This window comes from Coturnix japonica, chromosome 6 (assembly GCF_001577835.2).
Source record: "Coturnix japonica isolate 7356 chromosome 6, Coturnix japonica 2.1, whole genome shotgun sequence".
NCBI classification, from domain to species: Eukaryota; Metazoa; Chordata; class Aves; order Galliformes; family Phasianidae; genus Coturnix; species Coturnix japonica.
This window is the reverse complement of record NC_029521.1, coordinates 26623876-26639824: the sequence shown is the minus strand read 5'-3', so window position 1 is coordinate 26639824 and position 15949 is coordinate 26623876. Positions and strand designations below refer to the sequence as shown.

The window sequence follows — 15949 nt, the reverse complement described above, 5'->3', positions numbered from 1 at the left end:
CCCTCAGTGTAAAATTAAGTTTACAGCAGGTGAATTAAAATAAGAGAGATTCTTTGATGCATTCCTATTAGCAGGTAATCCAGAGCCAGAAGTGTGGAGGCTGGGATTGCACTAAGGCCCCAGTGTCCGTACTGTACAGGTTATTGGGGGTGTTATTGCAGTGATCTGGTGGTTTAGTTTGATCCAAGACGAACCCAGTGTTTGTCCCCAGGCTGCTTTGTGGCTGCCACCAAGAGCATGGCAACCAGTGACCTGAGAAGGGAGAAGGATTGCTCACAGCTCAGAACATCTTGAAATAATACAGACTGTGAAAGAAGATGTGGTTCTCAGCCTTGAAATGTGTTTTTAAAGAAATCTGGGTACCTGGGTTTGCTGTCTTTTGAAGGCAAGGAAAAAATTGGCACTTTCTGGGTCTTGCTGGCAATCTTTGTGCAACTTTCAGATAACGTAATCTGTGAATTGTCTTGAGACACACCAACAATTGCAAACTGTGAATAGAAGCTCTATTAACATGCTGCTCAGGGCTGCCATTATAGCACAAATTACAGAGTGAGCCAAAGGAAGTTTGAGAGCAGCCTTGTGAGCATTTAGAAGCAATCAGCCCGCACCCTGCCCCGGCACACATCCTTACACAATAGGATCTTTCTGATATCTGTTGACAAACTTTGGCCAATGTTTCTGCTTGCTGAAAGGTTTCCTGCCAATACAGCAACATATTGCAGATAAAACCTAATGAGCTGAGTTTAACAAAAAAATGCCATGTGGCTTCCTTACAGTGATGCCCATCTGTCGGCTTAGTGAAGCAGCAGTGTGCTGCAGCTGTACTGCTTTGCTTTTTATCAAATCAAAATAAAGCTGTGCACCCCAGAGTCAGGTATGATAAACAGGCCAGCAAATTGCCTTACATGGGTATCATACAGCTTCTTATCTGTCTCACTTTTCAGAGCAGCATAACCAGATGGCTTCTAACGGTGGGTGAAATTTTCCCTGTTATGTTTTTGGCATTGAGCTAGAGGGACGGAGTCCAGAAGTCCGCCACCAAAACAACAGATATTTAAATTGGGCTGGGACTGAGATTACAGCCTGCAAACAGAACTTTTGAAATTGAAGCAGATTTCATTAATAGCAAAGGAAATGCCTATTTAGAGTGGGTCTGGTGGAACAAAAAAGACACAAAACAATGAAAAAAAAAGAGTCTTTGTGAGCAGCCCCGCAGAACAATGAGGAGGTTGGCCTTCCTCCAGCCTCCCGGCTGGCTGTGCATAGCAACTGGCCTTCCCACACCTCCCTTATTTATCACAGGGTGCTGGAAATGGGATGGTGGCTGCTGGCATCTCCCGCCGGGCCAATCTGCAGCCCAAGGTGCAGAGAAGCAATATTTCTGCTGGGGCTGGAAGCACAGCCATTAAGAGGGCTTGGGGATAGGGAGCATCTGTCCGTGACAGAAATTCCTGCTGGGAGCACGATGTCACAGCCTAAAGGCTTCAATTTCTCCTCACTCATGTTTTTCCTGGTTCATTTGGCAGACCAACCTGAAGTGTAAAATGCAAAAGGAATCTGCTCTTCCTTTAACTGGCCAGTAAGCAAATAAATTGGTGCTTTTGTCTAATCTGTGGCTTTGGCATCAGTTCCAGAATTGAGGAACAGTCCAAAGGGATCTGGAGTCAGGAAAAAGCAGTTCTTGTTTGGTACACTGAGAGGAGAATCTTTGCTAATGTGCGTGCCGTGCCTGTGTGGGTGGGTTTTAAGTTTGCTTGGTTCGAGGTGTCAAAGCCAAGTGTGAAATTCATCCTTTGCTGCCAATGTGTACACTAACCTCTTCTATTGCTGGGAACATGAAGCAGATTTGCATGAGTTTTTTGCTGTCACCAAGAGCAGATGGAAGTTGTTTAAAAATTGTCACCGCTGATGAACTTTTTCAGCACATTACACTTTTGCAAATGCAGACATGGGAACATTTGTGTTGCAGCATGTGTGTGTGCAGGTGTCTGCTCTGTGGGTTGTCATGCATGCGAACATGTTGAAGGTTAAAACCTGGAGCTTCTCAATTGTGAGTGCTCAGGCTAAACAGAAACTCAAAGTGTCGTCGTCAAAAAAAAATGAAGAGAGGCAGAATTAGCAAATTTTGTCCTTTGGTCATTAAAAATTATTTTGATCCACCATCCTCCTGAAGATTATGCTATTTGCATTCACGTGCCTTTGCATATGCCTCATTTTAGGCACAGATATCTAACAAAAGCTGTCCTCTTTCCCCTTACTGAATGTACTAAGCACTAAATGCCTTAGGAAAATAGATCTCTGGTGGAGATGAACAAAACAATAATAAATAAACTGTGGAGACACTGAAGATGGGTCAGGACAACCGTACGATCAGCATTTAGAACAAAGCAGCCCCAGTTCACTTTCTTCTTCTTCACTGTGTTGTGGCTGCATTCTATGGATATAAAAAATGAGTCTCTTGAAAAGGCTGTCAGAATTAACATGAAGAGCATTTAGTTATACTGAGTAGTGAAATATAAATATTCAGTTTGAATTTCCTTACTTTGGAAGTGGTGACAAATGCCATGTTGAACTGGTTTTGCTTGAGCCTAGTGCTAGTCAAAGTTTGCTGGGCAACGTTCTGAGCCACATGTCCCTTGGGAGCCACACTGGCCTCTTGCTAATGCTGTCACTTACTTTGCAAGCTCTCAGCATAGTGCAGGAGGCTGAGGGAGGCCCTGTGACCACGGAAGCCTTATATCTATCTGACTGTTGTTTCAAATTGCACTTATGATTGCATCTTTTTAACTCTCTTGCATTTCACCCCTGAGCAGTAAGCTATATGGAGATCCTTCTTGAGTAGAATAAAGAACATTGCAGTCCTTTTCCAAGATGCTGCCACTTGCCTAAAAGCATGTTGAACATTCTGACTTTCTTCCTGGTATTTTATTCATGACTTCAGTTCCTTCCTTTTAGCTGAGCTGTAGCTGAGATGAAGAATGAACAAGATGGCTGAGTTAAATATAGCACTGGGGCTGGAGCGTAACACCTTGTCCAGGGCTCTAGTCATAAAAGAAGAAAGAAATTACTTCAGAGGGGATTAAGCACTCTCCTGCTATAGAAGCTGTATGTGAAGTCAAAGAGTGCAGAGTGCTGAACAGTATGCTAGGAAAAGGAAAATCCTAGGATGCTGACCCAGAAAATTAACACACTGCTTCATGGTTAGCTCAAAATGGAAGAGGAGTTTCACAACTCTTTTTCCTAAACCAGGGATAGCTGTGACAAAGCTGTGTGATGAAGTCACAGTTGCAGCTCCATTCTGAACGTGCCTGCAGGTTAGGAAACCTCTGTTGTCTTACTGCTGTAGTGAGGCTCTACAGGCAAGCCCAGAGATAAGACAGAAGGAGGGAAAGCTGGGTCAGCACTGTTGAGGAGGTAGATAAGCTGGGACTGTTGCTGCTGCATCTCCATCCCTTGAGCATTTGCTCACCTCCTGGTGATGGCACATGGGGGACCTGCTCAGACTGCTGTCTTTCTTTCTATGTGAAGGTAAACGCCGCTTCTGTGACGAGAGAAAGAAAACTGTACACTGAGAGCAGAGACATTGATCTGCTATCCTTCTATTGATTAAAGCAATCTGAAAATAGGGATGATTAACAAACTGTTTAATCAACATGTGCCCAATACCTTCCTCTGTACAGAAAACACTACAGTAAAATGCTATTTGTTCTGAGTGGGCAGCATAATCATCACAAAACCTATTAAATCCACACATGCACTAGCTTCTAGAAAATAATTCCCTCTCAATAACAATCTTATGTGGGGAAAAAAGGCTGCTGGATGCTAGTTTAATTCCAATTTGAGTGTCTCCAGATCTACACTGAAGACATTTGCCCACTGAGTTTCATGCCTTTTATTAGGAATGACTTACTATAAAAGAATGTGTCTCACATTTAGCGACCCTGCACATTAGAAAGGGGTGAAAAATTGATTTTTTTGGTCTGCTGACTGAAGTAGAATGTGTGAGGGAAATGCTTGTGGGTTGATTCCAGCCCCTCCAACTTTTTGTGTCTTCCCATGGAAGTGTGAGATAAAAATGGCAAAAAAAGATTGTGTTGTCCAGAGCATTTCTTTGACACGGAACAAAATATGTTGTTCCGAAAACATGAAAGTGACTGGCCTGGCATGTCTTTACCAGGGAAAGAAAAACAACAAATGAACAAACTCAACAAAAACACACTATGTTTTCCAGTGTAAACACCGGAATCTATGAACTAGTTCAGTTGACCAAGTCTGCACTGTGTTTTGGTACAAATATTCTCTGCCTCTTTTGCTCACCCTCAAGAAATGTACTCAGTTCTGCCATGTCTGCTGGACATCCAGGCTCTGACTTCGCTATTCAGCAGGTCACCAGTAGCATCAGCACATCATGGAAGTGGGACAGCTGTGCAGAATCAGTGCCGGGTTCTGCTGGGCTCACAGAGTGTGGGCACCACCTGTCCTTAAGTGAAGGAAGCTGTCTGTGTGTGTGTGTCCATGTCCTTGTTCACTTCGCTCCTGAGCATCTTGTGTTGGTGCAAACCAGCAGTAACTTCAAACACAAGAGGTTAGTGTCTATTGCAATGAAGTGACCTCTTATTGCTTGTGCTTTTCTCTAGCGATTCACCTGATCTTTACAAATGAGCAGCAATGCCAGCAACAACAAAAAATCTTTGCCAGAAATTTTGGTGTGACAGAAATGGAAACTGCACCCCAAATGTGATTTTTACATATTGTTTCTAAGTTTTTACTGGAGAAAGGATGTGGAAAAGGATACCTTGCTGTCATTTAAAATGTAAGATCTTTCAATTTTAAAGTAAAATATTCTTTTCTTTTTTTTTTTTTTTTAATTATTACTTTTTTTTTAGTGCATCTTCAAAAATTCTCAATTTTTTTAAACACAGAAAGGCAAAAGGTTGAATTTGTTCACAAGAATTTGTTGGAAATTGTATTAGAGATCTGCAGATATTGAAATGCCCCAAAATCAGAATTCTTACCACCTCCTGGTTCAGACTCATGGAATTAATCACAGCATTTTTATTTGTTTTTAGCTTAGAAAAGGTGGTACAACTGTGTATGAGGCTTTTGTGGCTGCTCTCAGATGAGCTGGAATATTTTATAACATTTAATGGTCTATTTTCTTGTCCTGTACCAATTAATTAAACTCTAATGTTAGCAGCAGAAAGCTTAGTCAGTCCTGAAATGATTCTCTGTTAAGTTACTTCTATGTTTGTTGATTGAGAAGATGTTTTCCATTGCCTCAGTTCAATTTGTTCTCTCTTAAAGGCCATAATGTAATTTAGGAGCTTTTCCATAGAAGACTTTGGAAACTTTAATTCTTGGTTATTGAAGTAGGAGATGATACAAATGAGTGTGCTGAAAGCTAAGAAAGCCAGCCTTGATTCTTCATGAGAATTAAACTTCTCTATTTTAAGAGCTTTATCTCTCTTTTATTTGCTTTGTGTACCGTCCATTCTGATAATCTTTAGAAGGAGGGTGCTATTAATTGGAGAGGGAGAAACAGGAGTGAAAATTGACCTTCCAGTAGGAAGGAGCAAATCAATGAAAAGAAGCAGCATTCTTTGCTGCAGAACCTTGCTGTCTTCCATGCCCCAGGATGCTTCTGACCAGCTCCAACCCATGTATCACCCAGTGCCTGAATCTTGGCCTGCCTTCTCAAAGATCCATAGTGACAAACCCTAAAACGGCTCTGCTTTCTTAGAGACAAGACATAAACTCTTAATGTTCAAGTTCTCCCTGCACAGCAGAGGAAACATAACTTTGCCTGTTATTTACAAGGACTGTCTGGTGAGTTCCAAGATTCCAAGAACTGCAAATGCGCCCTCTTGGCCCTTTCCAGCAATTATATATCTTTTCCTCAAGTCTTCCTACTCCAAAGACAACTCCCTGGCTTTATTTTCCAAACCCCAGCACTTCAATACTGATCTAACACAGAAGTGGCTGCTCTATGAGGTTAGTAATGCTATTCTGTTTGTGTGCAGCATGGAGAATCGTGTCTCATTTCAACCTGATAGGACTCTTTTTTTACTGCCTCTTCAGTTATTTCACAGAATCACAGAATGGCCTGGGTTGGAAGGGACCTCAAGTATCATGAATCTCCAACCTCCTAGAAAGCTGTAAGATTCAGCTGTAAACCATTACCTACTTTTACCCCATCCCCTCACAATTGTTTAGAGTTCTGTGATTTTTCCTGCTGCTCTGAATTTGTTCTTTTGTGTTTGCACTTCCTTTTGTTAGTGCTGAAACATGAAGGACTACAATGAAACACTAAGTAAAATGAGGTCAAGGAGTCAGTCAATGGAATTGATAGGAGGTAAACAGAGAAAAGGAGTATGAAGCAGCTGCAAAATGAACAGGGGCTGGAAACTGGCAGAGAGCTTTTAGGCATTAGAGAAGAATGGCCTTGCAACAGATGTCACAGACTTAATTCATCTGAGGATGGAGGTTGATCAATTTATGAGCAATTTTGCAGGAAAGAGCTATTTCCAATAGCTGCAGTGAGTCCTAGCAACCTAGAAGGTCTCTTCCAGCACTGGTGTGTTGCTCTCAGAAGAAGAGTCACATGCAGTAGATGCTGTCATGTAGGCTGGTTCTTGTGCAGGAAATTTGTCACTTATTTGTGTTCCCCAAATTAGGATATGCCTGCTTAATGCATAAGTAGCTAAAAGACATGGGGGAATGACATAAAGGCTGCCATTGGAGAACGGGTAGGAGCACAGAGGTCTGGAGAGAGGTGAGATGGTGGAGGATGCCTGTTTCTGAACTGGGAGGTGAGTTGCAGATGTTTCTGCAGCAGCCACCCCGTGTGTCAGCTTGGCCTGTCCTGTGGCTCCATACCTGCTGTTCTTAAAGCTAAAAGCACTCCAGCTCAAGAAGTGGAAATAAACCAGGGAAACAAAGATATAATCCAGTGTGAAAGAAAACCCAGAGAAAACATGTCACATCACATGCTCTGGCAGAGACTTCAGGTTGGCCTCATTTAATCAAATATTCATGCTGTGGTTTTCCCTCCTCCTTCTGCAATGGCAGCTGACATTGATCACTGAAAGCCTTTGACAGAGAGATTGCCCTTGCTTCTGTTTCAATATCCCCTTTAGCAGCATCTTTTCACACCTTTGCAGATCTGCACTCCTGTTACCCCAGTTAAGGAGCCTTCTGCTCTGGGTTTGGGTATCACACTTGGGCTGTGCGTGCACGCTGATTTGCACAGCACACATCCAGTGTGCAGCTTGCTTTGACAATTCTGATGTGCCAGGTTTTAACATGGCATGGCACTTTTTAAGGGCTAAAAAAAAGGCCTTCATGAAATACTGCATCATATTATTGGCTATCTTGATTGTATTGTTCTTTCTCATTATGCAGAATCAAATTGTGTGCCTGCAGAATTTGATAAACTATAGCACTTCACACATCTGCAACTGCCTAACTTGATTACAGTAGTTTAATTCTGCTTGATATCAATCGGCTCTGTATGCAGTAAGATTAATTATTGCTGTCACTTTGTGAGCACCGTGATAAGAAAAAATAGATTCTGAATGGCAGATGCAAATTTGTTGGGAGCAAGAAGAGTGAATTTGCCTCTCTTGCTCACCAGAGATGGAGAAAACCTGCAAGAGGTGAGCTGGCCTGGGAAGCGATGTGCAGACTGGAGACAGGAGATGCACCTGCTACAGCTCCCTGCTGCAGATGGGTACCTGTTAGCGGAAACCAGTTTCTCTGCCCTGTTAGTGCTCCAGAGCATCCCAATTACATTACCCAGTCAGATTGAATTTATTTGCAGGTATGCAGCAGTGAACATAGAAACTAGCTGGTCCCAAATGTTTGTCTTAAGGAGACTGTTTGTGCTGTATATTTGGCTCTCCTACACTGCATCTCTTTATAGTGATTTACACTGACTCAGAGTGGGTGTAAAGCATTGCCAGATCTGAATGGCAATAATTTCCACCTGCTCTGAGCTGCCATAAATGACTGCACAGGAAACTTGGACTGAAAAGCTGCCTGCTGTTGCAGAGGTGACAGACATAGATGTTATTTTTGCCTTGTTGTTGTATACTGGCACTGTGTAAAAGCCATGTGGAGCTGTAGATTAGAGTTTAATTCTCCTGGATACCTGGTATGTGGTCTTGCTTCAGGGGAGCAAGCTGCCCCAGCCCCAGTGCAGACTGTATAAGGCTCTGGAATGTGAAGCAGCAGCAAACTCATCTACTTTCCAGCTTGGAGGGGGTAAAAATGTATGCTTTGGTAGATGACAGTTTGGGAGTCACCTGTGATGTTTTCAGGACTAAATCATAGAATCAGAATGGCTTAGATTGGAAGGAACCTTAAAGATCATCCAGTTCCAAGCCCCACCATGAGCTGGGTGCTCTCCTCCAGATCAGCTGCCCAGGACCCAACCAACCTGGCCTTGAGCATTTCCAGAGATGGGGCATCCATAGCTTCCCTGGGCAACCTGTGCCAGCACCAAAAATAGAAGCCACAGGTATTGCTGGTTTCTTCATTAACAGCTGATGACTGTGTGTTTTCATCTGTAAACAAAACAGCTTCTGGAGATCTTAAAAATGCACCTGTGGCTGAGATAGGCAGCAAGATGAGGTTTGCTAATAAGAGAAGTAACTGAGGAAGAAGGCAGTGACAAACCTTTCCACAGGGCATGGGATGGGTCTGATTATGTGCTTGGGGGGCTGCTCAGCTTCCATGTCCTCCAGCACCAACTGTGCCTGTACTCTGCAGCCAACACTCTTTACTCTTTCTGCAGAGCGAGCTGGGTTAGGGACTCCCAATGCCATGACTGGCTGATGAGCTTGTTTTCTTAGGTATCAAACTTATTTCTCTGTTGGTGATGTAAGGAGCTGAAACGCTGTGAGCAGTCCCCTGGAAAAATTGAAGTTTCCTTGGCTGCATCTGAGACGAACCCTGAGCTCCATCTTGGCTGTTCTCTTAGAGCCCTCCCACACTTGTAATTTGTAGGAAGTTTCCATGAAAAGCAATCTATATGCCTACAACTGTGACTAAAAGCTCATTACTAAATCAGCCTGTGGACAGATAAGAAGTGGGGATACACGAGTTTGGCTTTTCTCTTTCACTTCTCCATGGCGTGGGCTTGAGTATCTGCTTTTCCCCAGTATAATAAAACTTTTATACATAAATTACATCAACGTTCATATCAACAAAGCCCTAAAATGACCGCTCGCTAACAGAAAAACATTTGCACATCTTTTCTGTGCTTGCATTGTTAGGTGGCACAAATGAACTCATGGATTCCAAAAATGAGCAGAACAATTTTTGTTTAACAAACGTTATGAAGGAATTAACCACAGCTACAACCTTGTACTGTCCTTTGCTCGTGCTGATGGTAATTGGTTTTGTGATGGGGCTGTTCATCAGACAAAACTGGCTGGGTGACCTCTCATCTCCTCTCCAAAGCTACAGATAACTAATTTTCATGTTTGGTTTAGGGTGGACATAAATAAGTGACCTGTCTGAATGGGAAGGACTTTTCCAGTTTCTTCCATTGCTCTCTTTATCGTGGTTTTGATCTTCTTTCCTTGGATGCATTTCTACTGCCATTCTTTTGTTAATACAGTTGTTCATTATTTTTCTTAAATACCTTGCCTTTACCAAGAAGCACCTTAGTATGTATCAACCACTGTTCTATTAGGGAAATGTGCAAAGCTGATTCAGCTGGTCAAAATGGCTAATGCTCAGAACCTGAATCACTAAAGAGTGTAGGTCTCTCGGTTTCTCTCCTCATTTCTCCCTGCTCAGAAAATCACACAGTGTGTATTTTCAATAGTCAAGAATACAGGAAGGGGAGGAGGTGTTTATCACAGCAGTTTGAGTGCTGGAAAGGGACCATTTGAAAAGGACAGAGGATAAAAAGCCATGAATCAATATTTCTGTGTGCCTTCTGCTGCTGTTTATTTGAATCCATTTGTTTTGCTGACATATTTCCCATGCGGCTGGAAATGTTATTTCCTTTGATAACATCAGCAATTGATGTGCTGCATTTGCTGTACAGCTAGGTGTATCCCAGCCAAAGGGATGTCTCTGACTCTGTGTTTGGTGCTTTAAAAACAAGTGCAAGTTCACTTTTATCACTTTTAACTCCCAGCTGTGCTCCCCTGCATGATGTGGGCTGTGCTGTGCTGCTGGGTGATGCCTTTCTCAGGGAGTGAACCGACAGTGAACAAATTGCTTCTGACCGAGGGCATACCATTACTTTAGCTGCATGAGAGCTCTGGGATTTCATGGGATGCAAAGTGTGCTGGAATGAATGCCCTGGGGGTCTAGCAGGTCTGCTGCTGATGGATGCCAGGCAGTGGTGGGGAGAGCATGCTGTCAGCAAGAGGCACTTCTAGAAGTCCTCAGAGCTGGAAAGGACCACCATGCTGGGAGCCAGAATGCATCTCCCATTGATTTACTGAAAGGATCCTTGTAACAGAATCCACTACTCCCTGCACTGGCCGCAGCCCCTAATTACAAATGTTCATTGTTGAGCAATATCCTTTCAACCAAACCTTCTATTCTCTACATATATTATACATATATGTGCATGCAAACTGTATTTCAACAAAACTGCAGCTCCTATGAGAAAACACAAGGTTTTTAAAACCACAAAGCTGTGTTTGCTGTGCTGTGCAGAGGTACGAGGAGACAATTTCTGTTTATCTGCCTTCCTTTCAGTACGTGCACTGATAAGACGTCACTTACACTACAAACTCCCTGGCTTCACGTAGGAGTAATTTCAGTGAATGGCATATTGCCTTTTTTTTTTTTTTTTTTTGGTAAAAATGCTTTTACACTTATGTAAAGAATGTATCTTGGTCTCATCATCATCGGTATATGGAAAAAGCAATTACATTCTCTTTCAGTATTCAACAAGGAAGGAGAAGCTTTCAATGAATCACAGCATAAAACGATTCATGCTCTGGGGGGAGAAGGGAGAGGAGGGGAATGAAACAGAAAACATTTCCTGTGTGTTGCCTGCTTTCAGTGACCTAGAAAAAACACAATTTTTTAGCCTCTCCATAGTTACCAGAATATCCATTTTTTCTTTTTACATGCTGTTTTGTTCTCAGAGCCCGGCACCTGCAGGAGGTGAATTCTGTGCTCTTTGAGTATACGATCAGTAAGTGGAGAAGAGCATATTCTTCCTTTGTAAAAACGTTCAGCAGTCTCCAATAGCTTTTCCTATTCAGGAGCTGCTCAAAGGAACATACCTTTCAAATGTGATTCCTGCTATTCAGGAGGTGGCGCTGAACAAAGCTGAGGCTGAATATGCACCTCTTCAAGGGAATTCTCCCCTTTTCAACACATAGCTGGTTGAATTCCAGTTCAGACTGGCTGCTCTTTCTACTTTTATAAAGATGAAGATGCAGATATGACATAAAGGGACACAAACCATCAAATGCAGTTGCCATTGACTCGAGTCCCAGTGCACATGTTCATAAAGGAACCAAGAATCTGCTGCTTCTGTATGGTGAGGGTGTGGAAATAGATAAATAACGTGGAGAGCACTCCAGTCACCGGGGTTGTTCTTTTTGTCCTGCCCAGCAGCTGCTCAGGACATGGGGCAGAACAGAGGTTTGTTACTAAATCACTGCCTTCTCAAGAGCCTGGTTCAGTGGGACCCTGGTCCTGGGTGTCCAGATAGAGCAGATAACAAATGGCAAAGATGGGGTGGTCCCTTCCAGCACCGTCATTTTACTTCTACAAGGCTAAGCTTCATCGGGGCAATGGAAAAAGCCAGAGAGATTTTCTGGAAAATATCATGGGAGAAACAACTTGTGAATAGCAGCCTAGGTGCCCTGAGATCATGTCAAGAGCTGTTATAAAAGGAAGGTTGCTACCTCCATGCTGCATGAGCTGTGGCACAATCCTGCTCCTGCTTGCCCAGAGCAGGCACCTATCCCAAATGCTTCTCTTTTGACTCACACTCCATGTTCTGTCCCCAGTGAGAGCAGAGCACCAACATCGAGATGGGGACAGACAGAGGTTGTCGTACCCAGTTCAGTCATTCCTGAGCCTCACTGCCAATGTGGAGGGGATTCACAGTACACAAGGACTGGGACAGCTCTGGGCATACCTTCAAGGTAAGTTTCTCAGGGAGGTCACAGTACTCAGCGTTTGGAAAAAGGGCACAGAAGTTTCATCACTTTATTATTATTATTATTATTTTGAAGAAATCTGGTGTGTTTGGGTACATGAGAATAGTTTATTTGAAATTAAAATCTCATTAGCCAAACACTTTCTGATATTGAATTCATAAATACAGATTAGCAGCATTGGTTTGTTGCAAGGTGTTCCATAAGCTTTTCATGACTGCTCACGAACACACTGAATTATAAGCACAGAACAGCCCTGTGGATTAAATGCAGCATTTCTTAGCATTGTCTGAAGCCTGTTCTCTTAAACAGCATTTGACAGGTGAATGCAACAGAGAAAACATGGTCCTGGTGTGTGCATTGAAAGCAGATGCAGCAATCTAAGCTCAATGGCTCAGAGTGGGTAGCTGCTGCAAAGCTGAGACGCAGAGGGTAAATAATGAGGGGCTATTTCTGCCCTAGTAGGGAAAAAAAAATAACATGGGGATGGGAGATTGTCTTGAAAACAATCACTTCAAATGATTTTGGAACTGTATGAGCTGGAGATGTGCTTCATTTATACTGAAGGATGAGCCCAGAAGCTGACCTCATTCCCCTTATTTTTGCCCCATGGGCTTTTCTTCACTTCTTTTGCTTAAAAAAGAAATCTTTAAGGGGAGCAGAGGGTCATTTCCTGCCTGTGATGCTGTCCCACCTGGGAGGCTCCTCGCTGCCTTTTTTCCTTGTAAGTAACAGCCTATTGACTACAGAATTTTATTTGTATAATCCAGCCAGTTCCTCCATAGAGATTTATTTATTTGTTTTTGCATAGAAGTTAACTTCTTCAGTAAAGCAGCACATAAAAGCTCACTTACAGTATGTTGATTCTCATAATACCTCAGCAGAGAAGTGTGGATGAAAACGGTATGAAAGATGGTGAGGTTCAGCTGACATTCCTTGCTGCAAGAGAAAGCAATCCTTGCACTTTTCTTAATTATGTGCTGTAGCAGCAAGTCCTGTAGTAATATTTTCACATGCCTGGAGCCACAATGATGAATACACATAAGAATATATTTGTTTGTCATTTTCTTATGCCCTATTATTCACTGTAAATTAAGTTTAATTTGTTTATGTTTGCTCCTGCATTGCTTTCCATTCACTTTGCTGTTTAGTAGTACCTACCTTTTGACTTTGATCCTGAGTATCTGGTACATATCAAAGAAATAGCACCAATAAATTAAGCTGTTTAAAAGTGAAGCCCCTTGTCCTAGGCCTGGGCTTATGTAAAACCTGTAGAGTTACCATGTAAAGCATCAGGAGTGCCATGTTAGCTCTGCTGTCACTACTGTTCTGCCAGCCAAAGTTACCCTGGAAAAGAAATACGGCTTAGTTGTTGTCTAAGAGAAAACCACCTTTTATTTTAGCGCATTAATAGGAGAGAGTATTGCCTCTTGATATTGGTTTGACTTCAAGGTGCTGGTGTTTTAGGAATCGTGGTGGTAGGGGCTGTGAAAGAGAAAGGCAATGTCTGCCCTCCACAGTCTGAGCTCTCACTACCAAACAGGAGCTAATGAATGGACAGAGGCAGGGAGGCAAGGAATCATTAGGCGCTGTTTGTCACATGGTGCCAGCACAATCATGGCCCAGCACTTAAGGATTTTATTGACATAAAATCAAAGGAGAATTTTGAGGATAATGAGGGTAAATTTGCAGATATGACTGCATGGGAGAAAGCATAAAGGTGCATGCCTGAATGTTTTAAGAGGGAGATAAGAGCTTTTAGCATGAGAAGAGCGAAGGACAGAGTTGATTTCTTGATGCTTAATGAAAGATGAGAATTAGATCCTAAAGGACCTTGACAGTGAAACATCTGTTTGATGTGCTGGAGAAGGGGATCCAGAAAGAAAGTCAAGTGGAGTTGACATGGTTTAATAACATGATCAACTTGATGGATAAGAGGGGAACATGAGCACATCTGTAGAGAGAATGTGAACAAAAGATGTCACTGCAATGAGGAAAGGGGAAAGAATCTGTCAGGAAAGCTGCATCTTCAGGTGGCTGAGAGAGGCTGTGCCAAAGTGTTCTTTCATTCCCAAGAATGCCAGGATGTGGGATGTGGAGTCTAAGCAGGGCAGTACCCAGGATATGTACTTATTTGTGGGTCTGTGCCCAAAGAACTGGCAAGGGATGGAGGTAAGTTGGTGAGCAGGGAGAGGAATTAAAAGGTCTCTTTGAAGTTGAATGCTGCGTTGGGATTGTACTGCTGGAAGGAAGGCAGGAGGAGAGAAAGTTAAGCCTGGGATTAAGACAGAACCTGGGTTCTGTATTGGTAATGTCCCTTCTGAAAAAGAGAAAGTGAAGCCTGAGACACAAACAGAACAGGGCTGAGGAGGAGAAATAAGTGAAGAGGTAGGAAGAAACAAACAAACAAACAGGCAGGACAAGATTTTCAGTGGTGAATGATACCAAAGCCCTGGACTGATTTGGGAGGATGGAGCTGGAGCACTGACTGTGAAGTCTGATTAAGACAGGACCACTTGCTGCTCTGGTAATTACAGTAATCATGAGGGCGAGGGGCTGGTGCCTTTGTTCCTTGGCTAATAGCACTGTAATCTCTCACATTTCTTCTTTCTAAGTTTGTCTGTAAAACCTCCTGCATTTGTATTGTCCCTTTCACCCTATGCTATTTCCCAGTTTGAGATTTTGGAAGACCTAAGAGCAACTGCTGACTTTTGAACCTGACCAATGCAGAATGGAAAGCAGCAAGTGGTAGCAGATCCCACAGAATGTGGGGAGAGCCTCCTTTGAGTACTAAATGAAAAGCAGAAAAAGAAACCAGGCAATCACTATGATAACCATAGACTGCCAAGCTGCTACCCCAGCACATCATCTTATTGAAAGAAAAATATTTCATGGACCTGCATTTCCTGTCTTACAGTTACAGAAAGCGATCCAGTTTAAAACAGACACAGTGAAAGCATGCATTATTATCCAGCAGGGGGAACCATGGATTCTGTTTTACTGTTCCCAGAGAAAATACCGGGAATGAAGTTAATAGCCACTATCTAACATGAAACAAAGATAGGCGCCAGTCCTGCTGCTGCTGCATCCTGCTGGCTCTGCCAGCTGGGTATGTGGTGCCCAGATTGTTTTTCATAAAGTCTTAGATGTGAAAATAAGTGAAAGATGTGATGCAGACAGCTTTCCTACCACCTGGTCAAAAAGTCCTGAACATACCTGCTTTTGAAACAGCAAGAGAAGAGCTGTGTAAAGCTCTAAAGCATTTTGCAGGACCAATCATTAGGAGAGTACCGTACGGAAGGCAATAGTCTGTGAAGGAGCTGGTGCTCCGCTTCCTCTTCATATGTTGGTTTTGTTTATGCAATGATTCTTCTTCCCCAAAATTCTCCTGTGACTCTTGCACAGGTATCATACAGCCAATATTCAAGCAAATACCTGACTGAGATGCTTTCACTTTTCCTGCTTTATTGCTCAGAAAACGTCACTCCTCTGTGTACGAGCCCTGCAGATATCTGGCTCCACCTCTAGGAGAATGACAGTCCGCTTTACCCGACGAGCTCCCCATCACACCTTATAATGCCGTGTGCTTGTGTTTCAGTTATTATTTTGGGGAAAAACAAAGTCAGACCAGAGTGTGTTGTGACACTGACAGTACTCGGTAGCAGCACACACCTTGGGGACAGTCCATGAGGAAAGAGTTTTCACTCTATACAGTGGAAAATAACCTGGATCAAAGATTTAAAGCGACACAACCAAATCACAGCAAACAATCATTGTTAGATTCTCAAAAAACATTACTTGCTTCA

The 15949-nt window shown here is 42.8% G+C and overlaps 1 long non-coding RNA gene across 1 annotated transcript in view; it reads left to right on the top strand.

Annotated features, from left to right (window-relative positions):
* The window catches only part of LOC107316203, a 44636-nt gene that overhangs the window by 25250 nt on the left and 3437 nt on the right, over window positions 1-15949 (top strand). The window contains exon 3 of the long non-coding RNA XR_001556230.1: window positions 11994-12131. This is a non-coding gene — a long non-coding RNA (uncharacterized LOC107316203). The remainder of the gene's footprint in view (window positions 1-11993; window positions 12132-15949) is intronic.